The sequence below is a fragment of the Microtus ochrogaster genome, unplaced genomic scaffold, assembly GCF_000317375.1.
Source record: "Microtus ochrogaster isolate Prairie Vole_2 unplaced genomic scaffold, MicOch1.0 UNK10, whole genome shotgun sequence".
Classification (NCBI taxonomy): domain Eukaryota; kingdom Metazoa; phylum Chordata; class Mammalia; order Rodentia; family Cricetidae; genus Microtus; species Microtus ochrogaster.
In genome coordinates, this window is record NW_004949108.1 from 3,344,348 (window position 1) to 3,353,587 (window position 9,240).

Genomic DNA, 9,240 nt, shown 5'->3' on the forward strand with positions numbered 1-9,240 from the left:
GTCTGTCCTCTCCCAGTAAATGGCTCCTTATCCATTTTTATTCTCTGGGAGCCCACCCTCCCGGCAGCAGATGCCCAGCCTGATAAATACCCCCAGCATCCCTCTGGGTCCCATCGCTGCTCCGTTGCTGCTGCCATAGCTCCCTCGAGCCTGGGCTAGTTGTTAAGGAGTCTGATGGAGCCTCCCCAGCCTGCCTCTCAACCTGGCAGCCATGTTCAAGCAGCTTTCAAAGGGTGAACAGTTAGGAGAAAAGTGTCAAGGAGCTCGGGCATCTGGACAGGCTGCTAGAGAGGCCAGGGAGGCGGCTAAGTTGGTAAAGTACATGTTTACCTTGTAAACACAGGGGCCCGAGATTGGATGCTCAGGAGTTCTGCCACCTGTGCCTATCATCCCAGCACTGGGAAGGCAGAGACTCGAGGACTCTGAGGTTTGCTGGCCAGCCAGTCTAGCTGCACGGGCGATCTCCTGGTTCAGCGAAACCCTGTCTCTAAAAGGAAGGTGGGGGGGCAATGGGGAAAGATACCTGATGTCTGGCTCTGGCCTCTGTGCTCAAACATATACATGCACACACACACTGCTGTTGATGTATTTCTTTGGACTTGGACATTTTAAGACTTAAAGAACTTTGTTGTGTCTTTATGTATGTACACGTGTGAACATGAGTGTCCATGTGCCACAGTGCACGCATAGAGGTCAGAGGACAGCTTGCAGGAGTCAATCTTCTCCTACTGTGGGATACAAAATCGAACTCAGGTCGTCAAATTTGTATAGTGAGCGCTTTTAGCTCACTGTGCCTCCTCACCGGCCCTCTCTGGATTCGATTAGTTACTTAGAGCATTGTCTAATTAGCTCTGCTTGAGATGGCCCCCATCAGTCCCTGTTTCCAACCTGGGTGTGTGTCACGGCCACCCTCGTCCTGCAAGGATGATGTGCGACACACCGGAGCTCTTCTCACTGCAGTTTATTCCAGGACTTTATTCACTTTCTCTCTCTCCTCGGGCAAACCTCTCCCAGCCCTTAAGTAGGCATAGGCTGCCAATCCCGGATTGCCAGGTGGGCACTGCCTATAAGTTCACACATATGCAAGCAGCTGATGATCATTGCGTGATCAGGCCCCAGCCAATATTAGCTGATTATCAGGTGTGGCTCCATGCTGCTCGCTACAGGTGTGGGCCATGCTTTCTCATGTCTTTCCATATTTTGTCTTTTTTTTTTTAATGCTGAGCCTTTAGATAGTAACATGGTGTGATGCCTCTGAAATGAGACCCCTGCCTGTCTATTCTATCCCCGCCACATCTCATCACCAAGTGGCTTCTCAACCTGCGTCTGTGCAGCCCACATTCCGTGTACCAGGCCCGGCTCCCTCTCTTGGTGGTGAACTTCAGTTAGACACCAAAGTCCCCCGGTCTTTGCTGCAGGGCTCTGTGGGAAGCAGAGCTCCATCTCACACAGGCAAGTCGTGGCCAACTCTGCTTAGCCTTGGTTTTCTCCGTGCTCGGGGCCTGGAGGTCAGCTGGAGGTGGGATCCCAGGGCCTCCCAGGGTCCTTTCCTGAGCCTGTGCCTTTCCTGACCTTTGGCCTTTTTTTTTTAACATTGCTAAATACTCTTTATTTGATATATTATACATAGACCACCACAGTAAGTGCCTTTCAATGGTAAAAGGCAGCATCCTTTGACCTAGGGAAGTCTAATAAAATAAGACCATTGAGTCAAGAATAGACAGTTGCCTCCTGACCTTTAGCCATTGCCTGTAACAGCAGGAGTACAAACTTTACCACAGATGAGTCTTCTCATTTCTGAGATGGTGACAGAATTTCCCCAGTGTTTAAACATATTCATATGTCCAATTATATAAATTTAATTGTAAAACCATTTAGTAGGTTTGAGGTGACAACCCCATCTTTGTGGAAAGTAGAACTTCAATAATTAAGTCCAATCTTATCTTGAGAAAGGGAGAGCAGTGACAGTGTTTTGCAACTGGAATCGTTACTTTAATAAAGATCATAACCACTTTTCTACAAGTCAGCTTTCCTTAAATCAGGACTGTCCAACAAAAAATTGTTAGCCGTTCATGATCTGAATTTTGGAGTATGAATTAAATTACGGTACACATTAAAAGTCATGAGACATTTGTTTTGTAATAAATAAGGCACTGGAATTACTCCTTAGTAGCCTTTTTAAGATAAGCTATTAGGTCCGCCCTCTCTCCCTTCTTCTTAATTCCAGTGAAGATCATTTTTGTTCCAGGGATGTACTTTTTGGGATTCTCCAAATACTCCATCAGGGTGTCATCTCCCCAGGTGATGCCTTTGTTCTTGTTGGCATCTGTGTACGAGAATCCAGCCGCCTGACCTGTCTTCCTCCCAAACAGACCGTGGAGGTTTGGTCCAGTCTTATGCTTGCCTCCCTTTTCCACAGTGTGGCACTGGGCACACTTCTGAACAAAACTCTTCTTGCCTTTCTCAACGTCACCCATTTTTAATTCGCTCCCGGGTAATCAACCCCACCAACGCTGCTGCGACCCAAAGACGGACGTCCCGCTCTCTAGCCCAAGGACACGCCGGCCCGCGCCTATGTACCCGTGTCGGTGCAACCGCACTTGCTCCCCTTTCCTGACCTTTGGGACCGCGTGTGGCTTTCCAGGTTCCCAGACCATGGTCGAACTTTGCAAAGCACTTATGCCCTATTCATTCCCCATTCATTGTCCACTTTCCCCTTTGCAGCTTCTGTTTTTTACATGTAATATGGTGTGTGTGTTGGGGGTGGGGTTTACATGTATGGAAGGACACATGTGAAGGACACATGTGAGGGTGGTATATGTGCACCTGTGTCTTGTCTATGTAGCGGCCAGAAGTTGATAACGTATGTCTGTATCAGTTGCTCTCCACCTTGTATCTAGAGTGTGCTGTTTGGGTGTAGTATTAGCTAGCCAACATGCTCCAGGGATCCCCTATGTCTTCCCCCCTGAGCCCCGGGGTTACAGTGGTCCCTATACCTGCCCAGCCTTTACATGGATGCTGGGTGTCTGAACTCTGATCCTCCGGCTTGTACATGTGTTTTCACTCATCAAAACATCTCCCCAGCCTTCCCTTTTAAGCTTCTTGGTTAGCCTAGCGTCTGCTCTGTCAGCTATGAAATCGGGCCACTTCAAAATATTTTTTAACAAAGGTCCCTTGGGGAATACTAGGTGACCTTCAAGTTGAATCAAGTAAAAGGAGCCTTGCAAAGAGGGTTTCCAGAGAATCACCAACAGTTCAAATGATAACCGTTCTCCCAAACTGAAGCTGTCTTGGAGTGGCAGCCCACATCCTTCCCCCTCCAGAATCTAGCTGGGCCCTGGAAGGAGACAATGGACTCCTGCACAGCTCCAAGGGAAGCAACCATGGCCAGACACCACAAAGACTCAGAGGGGCCTCAAGTGTGAGGAGTGAAGTCAGACCACCAAGGGAACTCACTGAATGTTCCCATTCACACCAAGTTCTAGGACGTGCTAAGCAACCTACTGTTACAGAAAGATCTGTAGCTGCCCGGACGGTGCATCCTGAATGGAATGTTGTTTCCGGGAAAGACAAAACTCACTACAATTGGCCAAATTGCATTCCTTAGTAAGAGCAGGTTTGGTACATAATTATGTAACTTCAGTTAAGCTACTTTTTGTTAATTTTTTTATTTTGTTTGAGACAGGGTCTCATCTATATGGCCCCGGCTACCCTAGAAATCACTGTAGACCAGGCTGGCCACAGAGATCCAACTGCCTCTGCCCCCTTGTGATGGGTTTAAAGGTGTGCACCACCATGCCCAGCAGGTTAAACTGTTTGGAAAGCTGAATCTACTGCCTACTAACAGTTGACTTCCTCACCCTATCCCACCACAACACCCATGGCTCCAGCCTCCCCCATCTAGAGCCCATGAGATCCTGAATTTCACTCAGACTAGGTCCTGTTCCAGGTCCTTATCTGCCTTTGGACCTTCTCCACAGGAAACTTGGCCTGGCCAGTGTCTCCCATCAAACCGGCCCTTTCCTTCTCCCTGGCTAACGTTACCTATTCCCATCTCAGAACTTGGGCCCAGGCCCGACCTGTGCTCTCCCAAGACCCCACTCAGCATCCCTGTTGTACCAGAATCTTCTATGATGGCAAGGAAAGAAGGTTGGGCTTTTAGACTCCAAAAAGTACTTCAGGAGAGCCTGGCTTATGTATCTGCCAACCTCAGCAAGCATGAGAACAACCAGCTAGTGAGGGCCTAGCTTCTAGTGATGTATACAGATGGTCTGCTGGTCTCAAGGCTTGAGGGTACCTTGGCTTGGGAGTAGGGAGGTGAGGGCAGGAGGCTTTGTGTTTTACGATCTGTTACTGTGATTAAAAAAAAAAAAAAACCCACACTCTGACCAAAAGCTACTTGGAGGTAGAAAGGTTTTATTTCATCCTCCAGGTCACTGCCCATCCCTGAGAGAAGTCAAGGTGGGAACTCAAGCAGGAGTTTGTCAGAAACTGGATTACTTCTGCTTGCTGACTTGCCCACAGGCTCAGGCTTAGCTAGCTTTTCTTATATGCAAGGATCACTTGCATAGGGAATGGTACCGCCCATAGTGGGCTAGGGCCTCCTCCATTAATTAATAAACCCAGGACCACTTGCATAGGGATGGTACCACCCACAGAGGACTGAGCCCTCCTCCATTGATTAATATAGCCCAGGACCACTTGCATAGGGATGGTACCACCCATAGTGGGCTGGGCCCTCCTCCATCAATTAATAAGATAATCAGGCATACCCACAGGCCAACCTGATGAAGACAGCTATTGGATGAAGACTCTCAGTTGACTCCAGGCTCTGCTAAATTGACAACTAAAGCTAATTAACCTTATAACTAGGTCGGGGCTGGAGGGATGGCTCAGTGGTTAAGAGCACTGGCTGTTCTTCCAGAGGACCTGGGTTCAATTCCCAGCACCCACATGGCAGCCTACAGTTGCCTGTAACTCTACCTCCAGGGAATCCAACACCTTTACACAGACATACATGCACACAAAACACCAGTGCACATCAAATAAAAATAAATAAATAATTTTAAAAAATAACTAGGCTGTAAGCTGATCACTCCGTGACCTGTTTCCTAGGTAGCACGTGCCCTCTGTACATACTGCTACAAGGCTCCTGACCACAGCCTGCCTGGACAGGCCCAGCTGGGCCTTGGGGCGGAGGGACCATCTGGATGTTCCATCTGCATCTCCTCTGAGAGTCTCTGTCCCCAGGTGAGGAGTACTGGAGCTTAGCCCAGGTTCTGGGAGGCACCACATGTGTCAGAACCCTGTCCAGCTAGATCCTCTGTGGTGCCCCTCAGAACACAACAGAAACTTCAGAACCATTAGTGCAGCCAGGCCTGCAGCCTGGAAGGAACCCCATCCAGGCAGGAGGAAGGAGGGGCCCTCCACACACCCACACATGGGCCAGGCCTCCTGACGCTCCAGAGACTAACTGGCCTGCCAGGGCTGGCTACAGCTTTCCCAGTGGCTGACAGCCAGGCCAGGAGCTGACCTGTGAGTGTCTGGTCCAACTGGCCAGTGGCTGCCTTATTCAGACTGGCCTTGCTGTACAGCTGGAAGGCATGTGACCTCTCTCCTACTTCCAGCTCTGGCCTCCAGATGATTCCAGGCCTCTGAAGTTTGCAGACATTCCATGTTCCTGGCACAGAGGCCTCCCACCCATTCCTGCTCCTGGCTCTGGGCTGGCAGGCTGCACTAGAGAGCAGGGCACAGCAAGCGGCACCCACCTGCAGGACAAGACTGACCCGTAGAGCCAGAACCAGGCGCAAGTCCTGTCTGCAAGGGAGCTCAGAAGCCCTCTGCCCCAAGCTCTTTCCTAAAGCTGAAGCTTTCTGCCCCTAGGCACCAGTAAGGGGAGGGAGGGGAAGAGCTCCGTCCAGATGTTTTTAGCCAGGCTCTCAGTCTGATGGTGCTGGATTCGTGACTCTAGTCTCTGTGGAGGCACCACAGTCGGTGGTGGGGACTCTGGTGAGGACAGGAATGTGCCTGCTCTCTCTCTCTCTCCTCTCTCTCTCTCTCTCTCTCTCTCTTCTTTCTTTTTTTCTTTTTTGATGCCTAGTGTCTTTGGAGGCCAGAAGAGGGCATGGGATCTTCTGAAACTAGAGTTACAGATGGTTTGAGCTACCATGTGGGTGGTGGGAATTGAACCTGGGTTCTCTAGAAGAGCAGCCAGTGTTCTTAACCACTGAGCCATCTCTCCAGCCCCGTCATTTCTTCCCTTAAGAGAAAGAAGATCATGGGAAGAAACTAGTCCATACATGGCTGGGGATGGCTCTATTTGTAAAGTATTTGCTTCATAAGTACAAGGGCATTGGTTTGAATTCCCAGCACCCATAAAAAAGACCGGTGCAGCTGTGCGTACCTGTAATCCCAATACTAGGAGGCAGAGATTGAGAGGATCTCTAGGGCTTGTGGACCAGACAGTCTAGTCAAATCGGTGAGCTCCAGGTTCAGTGAGAGACCCTATTTCAAAACAAACAAGCAACAAGAAAACTGGAGAGATGGCTGAGGGGGTAAAAGCCCTCGCTGTGCAAGCCTGGATGCCTGAGTTCAACCACAGAGCCGTGTGGAGGTGGAAGGAGAGAACCAACTCATAAAATAGACCTCTGACCGTGTGCCTTGTAGCAGGCGTGCATCCACACAGTGACAGTCATATTGACCTTCGTAAAAATTTAAAAAGTGAGGTAGAGGTGGATTAAGGAAGATGTCCAACTTCAACCTCTGACCTGTGTACACATGAACAGACACAGAGAGTAGAGGGGGAGAGGGGAGAGGGAGGAGAGGGGAGAGAGAGGAAGGGGGCGGGAACTAACACTCTACCCAAATGGAATCTGAGAACTATTGTGGGATTGTGCTGGTACCATGGAGATAGCTTGACAGGACAATGACATGGTGGTAGCGCAGTGGTGTGATGAGGACCTGTAGGCGAAGGGGTAGAAGAGCCCGGAAGTCACCACCACCCATTGCCCAGAGGCAGTTCTGCTTCAGCTGAGGCAGATCTCAGCAAACCACCCAGGAAGTGCTGTCCCAGGGGCTCCCCTCAGGCCTTCCTTACCTGGGGCCTGGGCCTTCCCAGGCTAAGGTTCCTGGGCTCCCAGCAGGGCTGGTCCACCTGCATCTGTCCCTCCTGAGAGGCACCCCCACCTGTTTCCAGCTGACCGGAAGGCTCCAGCACAGGCTTGAGAGGTTCATTTGAGCCTCAAAAGCTTCTGATCTAAGACCTTGCAAGGACAGCTACGTTCTCACGGAGGAGGCTTCAAAGCTCGGGTCACAACAATGCAGAGGGAATTCTAATTGCATTGCTAGAGGTTCTCCATATGACCAAAGACACAGGCAGGCAAGCTGCCTGGAATCTGCCCTTTCCTGGGAGGTGGACACAGGAAGTAGTAGTAGTCGAGGTTGGCTTTCCCAGGTAGTGAGGTCAAGGCCAGCATAGGCTATATGTAGCTCAGTTGGTAGAGCCATGGCCTAGCATGCATGAGACCCTGAGTCTGGTGCCTAGAACTGACAAACAGGGCATGGTAGCACACCCAGAAATGTCAGTACTTGGGATGAATCAGATGTTCAAAGTCAATCTTAGCTACATAACTAAGTAGTTTGAAGTCAACCTGGAATACATGAAAGCCTGTCTCAAAAAAAGACCAAAATGTTAAATAAATCAAATTTTCAATAGATAAATGATTGTAACATATAAATCAGAAGTCGGGCGATGGTGGCGCAGGCCTTTAATCCCAGCACTCGGGAGGCAGAGTCAGGCGGATCTCTGTGAGTTTGAGACCAGCCTAGTCTACAGAGCTAGTTCCAGGACACGCTCCAAAGCCACAGAGAAACCCTGTCTCGAGAAACCAAAAAACAAAAACAAAAAAAAAAACATATAAATCAGATAAATAGAATATCACAGCTTTATACTGAGATTAACACACAAGTTAAATTTATAATGAGTAAATACAGTTTCATTCACAAGATAAGAAAGAGCGCTTTGTAGTAGGGACACCGACAGAAATGTCTGCTGCCAGGGACCAAAATGAGCATTGAGTCAAAGGGAAACCAACCCGAGACCCAGCGCCCGTCTGTGATCCATAGGCTCCGTCTCACAGGGCGCCAGTTACCAAAACAACAAAGGTCATTAAAAAGCAGTTTGGTAATCAGGTCACCCCCAACCGCTGACCTCGGATAATCCTGACTTCTCTCCTTCCCAGACTGTTTTAGGATACTGCCTTCCCTCCACTGGAGCCTTTGGCTGAGACTCAGGGCCAAGGGGAACCCCCAGGCAGGAGCCTCCGATTCCTCACAGGACCCAAGAGCAAACATTTAGACTCCCTTAGTTTGCCTAACTGTACCAAGGCCTTTGAGACGAGACTGTCCTCTCAGCCGTGGGATTGGTGGGGGCTGAAAGGGGACTTCTAGGGGTCTGTAGTTCCCCACAGGGTGGCATCTGGAAGGCCCTAGCACGCAGAGGCCAGGAGGGTCTGTGAAACACCCGGAGAATGTGTGAACACGCAGCCTGGTCTGCAGACTGTGCACATGTGTGTGTGTGTGTGTGTGTGTGTGGCCGGGGGGGGGGGCCTCTTGTCTGTTTGGCACTTGTTCGTGGAAGTGTTCCAGGGCAAAGGAGAAGCATGAGACAAGAAGCATGGGACAGGAGGTGGGGCTTAACCCTCACAGATTCCTCGGCTCTGGAGGAGTTCACATAAACAAGTTGGTTGTCACAAAGGATCGGAGGAGTGGAAGAAACACAGACCAGATCTAGGCCTCGCCAGAGTGCCAGAGACTTCCAGGGTGTGAAAACGTGTATACAAACGTGTGTTAGTGGTGTCAGTATTACAGAAATCAGAGTGAGTGTGCACAAAGTCCAGAAGATCGAATTTCTAGTTATGGTCATTGTGAGGTGACTGTAGCCTGGTCATGGGCCTATGTAATACTTCAGTTAGGAAGCAGCATATAAGCCAAGCTGAAGAATTCTAGGGGGACCCCTGGCTTTAGCCTTAAGAGGACCACAGGCTCAGTCATATAACTAGGAAGCTGGGCAGGTTATATGACACTGTAGACATCACAGTTTTCACCCTTGAGAAGAAAGGTTCACTGCATGTCAACCTTCTGCCTAGAAGCAGCCTGCACAGGCGCTCTCTCTCTTTCTCTCTCTCCTCTCTCTCTCTCTCTCTCTCTCTCTCTCTCTCTCTCTCTCTCTCTTTCTCTCTC

General features: G+C 49.8%; 1 pseudogene; it reads right to left on the bottom strand.

Moving 5' to 3' along the window:
* Positions 1-1,970: 1,970 nt before the first annotated feature.
* LOC101995201 lies at positions 1,971-2,599 on the bottom strand (annotated as a pseudogene).
* Positions 2,600-9,240: the final 6,641 nt, after the last annotated feature.